The sequence below is a fragment of the Pyxicephalus adspersus genome, chromosome 2 (assembly GCF_032062135.1).
Source record: "Pyxicephalus adspersus chromosome 2, UCB_Pads_2.0, whole genome shotgun sequence".
Taxonomy (NCBI): Eukaryota; Metazoa; Chordata; class Amphibia; order Anura; family Pyxicephalidae; genus Pyxicephalus; species Pyxicephalus adspersus.
This window is the reverse complement of record NC_092859.1, coordinates 80,011,570-80,016,768: the sequence shown is the minus strand read 5'-3', so window position 1 is coordinate 80,016,768 and position 5,199 is coordinate 80,011,570.

Here is a 5,199-nt window from a genome sequence, read left to right as displayed (position 1 = left end):
AGTCTAACCTCTGATGTAAATAGTGTCTGCTAGCAAAGCAGATGGAGTACTGGCACCTGGGGAAAACCTAGTCTCAGTGCAAGACAGTTTAACCTTTTAGGCAAAGTAAAGAAATGTATGTTCACAATAAAAAAAATATAAATTTAAATATATATATATATATATATATATATATATATAAAATAAGCTTAATCTATGCAAAAAATATATTATTATGCTCTAAAGGTGACATAAAAGATTATTTCATTCTCTCATTTCCACAGGCTCCCTCCCCCATGCAACCATTTCTCCATGGGGACCTATCACCGCATTTTTAACCCTAAAAAAAGCGTGGATACTTCTTTTATTATAGTGTAGTTATTTTTTGAATTGTCTTTTTTGGGGACCCCTCCCCTTCTGCCTTTACTGATGCAACAGTAAAGATTTAAGGGGAAACCTGCAACCTTCTATGATACATATGTCACATATCCCAGGAGGCTGTGGGCTGCTCTTTCTGTGAATGCCAAAGATGGATCATGAGTATTGATGAAATGCATGTGTAGTGAGATAAGCACTTTATTTTTTTACATTTGCAGGAAGACACATCACCTAATTTCCCACCCGTGCAGTGCGAGATCGGATGATATAGGCAGAAATTGGTAGAAGAAGATTAGATGGTCATGCCTGCTTCCCTGTCCATACTGGAAAGAAAAGGAAACCGGAATGGGCTTACTGTGTTTGTGGAGGGATCGAGGACTTTTCACCAGTGGAATAAAGGGCCATCCTAGGCAGGTTGTATTTGCATGTAGACTGCCCTGCGTAAAGCCCACATGTGATGCTAAACCAACATGGCTGAAAGAACTAAAGTCCAATCCAATGATTGAATTGGGTGTGTAGGGGATAGTAAATGAAAGAAAGAAATGCAGGGATGTGTTGTCCAAGCGGACTTGCTCTATTACTGTGCTTAGGGATTGTCTGCATTGCATTATCACCTAAGTTGTGTCTGGGATATGCCATAGAGTTGTTTTTTTTTAGTGAGTGTGTCATCAGAAGGTAGAGATTGTATCTAGTAAATCGGCTGAGCTCTGTTCTGGTGTATTGAGACAGGTCCCACAGTCCTCTACTTTTTTTAGGGGGGGGACCTTTTGTGGCATGGGTCTTTGTGTGCTTCCTAATGCTGAACTTCACAGCCCTAAAAACTCCACTGGCTCTGGAATTGGGTATTCCGCCTTTTCATGTTTCTTATTTTAACTCAACTTCTATAATAAAGTGTTTGGCATGCACTGAAGAACTGGACCTTCATTGATGAAAGCTTTGGATAAAGGTTTCTGCTTGTGAACAAGATTGTCTTGGATGTTTTTGGATAACTTTGATAACTTTATTCTGTTTGGGGTTACTTTACTGTCATGCTAAGTTATGTGTAAGGATGTCTATACATGTCAGTTATCAGTCGTGCTCATCTTGGGCAAAAAACTGACGTATACAATGGTTGCTCAATGCTGTCCTTTGATCCATCCTGGTGATCAATGAACAACTAATTGGGAATGAGGGCTATGTATGTCACTGGAGGAAAGCACAGCACGGTACCACTCACTTGCCTATACTCTTCCTCCTGTGTGTACAGTGCTCACTCATTCTTCTGTCACTGGAAATGATCACGGAAGGTCATACTTGTGCACTAAGTGTAAATGTATCTATATTACCTCTACCAAAGAGCATGGGACAAAGCCTTCATCTCCCTTTCTTTTCAGAACATATCATGTTTTTTCATGCATCTTGAGGAATTAGCATTACCTTTCTAGACAGGGAGGTTGGACCAAAGACAACTTATTTACGTAATTTGGTTCCTGGAGCTATTTACAATTTCTTGATACAGATTAGCCCCCTGTTGCAGCTTTTGAGAGATCACTAGGGGTGAGAAGACTGGGAAAATGTTTCCTCTTGCCTGCAGCAAACCGATAACACCGTCTTAGTCCAGGTATAGCTGAAAGACAGCCTAATTTAAAACTACTTTATGGAAACAAGATTCTGGTGTTATATACTGACAAACAGGAACTTATTCAAGCAGCGTTGTAAAGTTACTGACAGGTTAAAAAAAAAAGATTTGGAATTTGGAGGCATTGTGCCAATAAGGCAAACTTAAGATATCAATCAGTAGGACAATTTATATTCTTGGGATTGATGGAAGTCTGTGGAAGAAAGAACAACCCTGTAGATAGATGAACCATCATTATGCCTGCCAATCTGTGTGCCAGGAATGGCAAATGGATTTGTTGCAGGTTCTCAGAAGTGTCTTAAGTAAGAAGAAATGTATCACTGAAAATGTGCATAATGCTATTTACATTATATGAAAAAACACAGTCAGATCTTTTGTAGATGGGTTTATAGCTTCAACTAGATAAATTGCTGTCTACTATAACTGTTATAGAGTGAGCTTTGAGAGGAGGTTATCTAAGTAATATAGCATTTATGTTATTAGTATTTACTCAGCTTTTCTCAGATCAATCACATCTTTAATTTGTTCTCAATTATTGGAAATCATGTTGATTTATTTCTCTGAGGGCCTTGGTGCCCAACAAGCAGCCTGCCAGCTCTCTACGTGCCCATCATCTCTTGGGTTAGGTCCACGATCTGATGGGCACTTTCTGGAACTTAAGAGAGGACCAGGGATAGGAAATTACCTCAATGGGAAAATTACAGCATTGAAAACAGGATAGAATTTCTAAGTTTTGTTTATTTAGCTATTCCCACCTTATTAATTTGTTAATATGAAATGATTGTTTGTGTATACATATATCCTAAAGCAGTTGATGTTTCTTTTTGTTGGGATCCAAGTGTTTCAGTACCATTGCCTTTGGGGCCCATAAAAAGGCAAGAATAAAATGTAAAAAAGCGTTGGATTACAACTAAACACATTTAACGATGAAACAGTTTTTTTTTAAGTTTTTCAAAGTATAAAGAAGTTAAATTTTTTATCAAGACTTAGAAGTGCAGCACTGTCAATAAGAATTGTTAAAAAGTTGTTGGTAGCAGAATATCAGAGGAATTCAAAGCTTCAGATCCCTCCACTTTTCCCTATGCTGCTTGATACTTATTTCTCTGTGGCTGGTATTTCCCAGCTGTCCCTCTTTAGGATCCAAATCATTCTGTTAATTCTTATACCCCAAACTTTTTGCTGCAAATACAGCTGCAAGTTTATTGGAGTCTACATTAGCTTAGCATATCTAGCCACTGGGACTTTCATCCATTCTTCAAGACAATACTGTTTTTCAAGTTAGATGGATTGTGTTGTTGTACAGCAGCTGGACATCTGGACTTTGACTAGGGCATTCCAAGGTAGAGAAATGTTTCCTTTTGAACCACTTTAGTGTACTATAGAAAAATGTTTATCATCATCATCCTGCTGGAGGGTGAAACTAACTCCATGCTCAAATCCCTATTCTGTATTTTGTATCTCTATCTCTAATTTGTATTTGGTGCCATCAATCTTTCCTTCAATTCTGACCAGTTTTGCTAAGGAAACACTTACCTACAGCATGATCCCACCACCACTATGCTTCACTGTGGTAATGATGTTCTCGGAAATGTTGGATTTAATGGCAAAAAAAAAAAAAAAGAGTCCACGGCATGCTGTAGGTCAAACCCCAAACCTATCTACCTAAATCTATCTTTTTTTTCTTTAAGTAATATTTTTTCTTTCCACTATTCAATAAAACTCTGCTCTGTGTAAAACTTTAGGTGGTCCAATGGACAGATAACTCCAACTTCTATCCTTCAGATTTTGCACTAAAAAAAGTTAGGCATATATTTGTCCTCTTTGTGCAACTTCAACAAACTCTTTAAGTATTGCCACATGCACTGTGTATATCCTTTTCTTCACAAAAACTTGTATTTCTATTATATGCTATCTTACAATGTAGTGTAATGTTTTCTGTACTTTACATTTGTACATTACTATCCTGTTTAGGTAGGTTTCCTTGGGGTAATTTTGTTATCTCAATTTCAAACATAGGAAGAATTCAGATTTATGAGCACCTGAATTAGAGAGGGACTCATGTACAGTACAATGTAACGCATTAAAGGCATAGTAACAAAGCAGTGGAATAACATTTACTGCACGTGAATTAATCATGTAATTAAAACCATGTGAACTGGAAAGATTCATTTGCAGTGAAGTGTTGGTGAATATCACATTCACTACTTTATAAAACTTTCCATAAATATAAAAATACTAAGTAATATATGAATACAGGAAACAAATAGGTAGAGGAGAAGTACTAGAAAGAGACTAAAAATGAAATGGGATTTTGGCAGATTTCCATATCAGGACCACAAATAGACATTATACCAGACCTACTTTCATTTTATTCAAAACTGCTTTGTGAAATTCTTTTTGTAGCAAAATTTACAGCAGGGCTTTCTATAAAGACAAAACTTTTCAGAGAAAATAATGTTTGGGATGAACTCCAGAAAAAAAGGGTCAGTTTGAGTGTGAGACCTCGGAGTTTTGGTATTCACAATTCCACAAGGATGTTCCTGGAATAGCTGAGTCAGCTACTTAGTGAGTCTTCAGCAGTAAAAGTATGCAGCTTCACGTTGCCTATATAAATCAGTATTAGGGTTTCCTAAAACAACTGGAATGCCAAAAATGTTAAAGTGAATGTATACAACTGTGGCAAGCAGTATTTCTTAGGAGCTGTTTGTTTTCTGTAATCTTTGCAGACTATTTTATTTCAAAACATATCTAATTGCCAATTAACATCTCATAAACCCAAATGGTAAATGTAAGTAAGTGCCAAGACAGCCTTTGTTTTAAAATAACAGAAGTTAAAGATTATAAATTCAAGCTTAATTTGCAATATATATATATATATATATATATATATATATATATATATATATATATATATATATATATATATATATATTGTATAAGTTAGCGAATACCACGGAGCCCCTAATATTAACCAGTGTCCACATGAACTTTCTCAACAGAAACCCCACTACAGGCCTAAGGACCATTGGGCATTGTGTTCATCGGCATGTGTATTGTTTTATGTACCTCCAAGGCTACGTACACAATTCCAATGGTTCTCGTCCGATAATTGGCCGATCTCGGACATGAATCTGGCATGCCATAATTCTTCTTATCCTAAAGAAACCCTCACTGGACCCCTCCCTACCCTCCAACTACCGTCCTATCTCCCTTCTCCCATATGT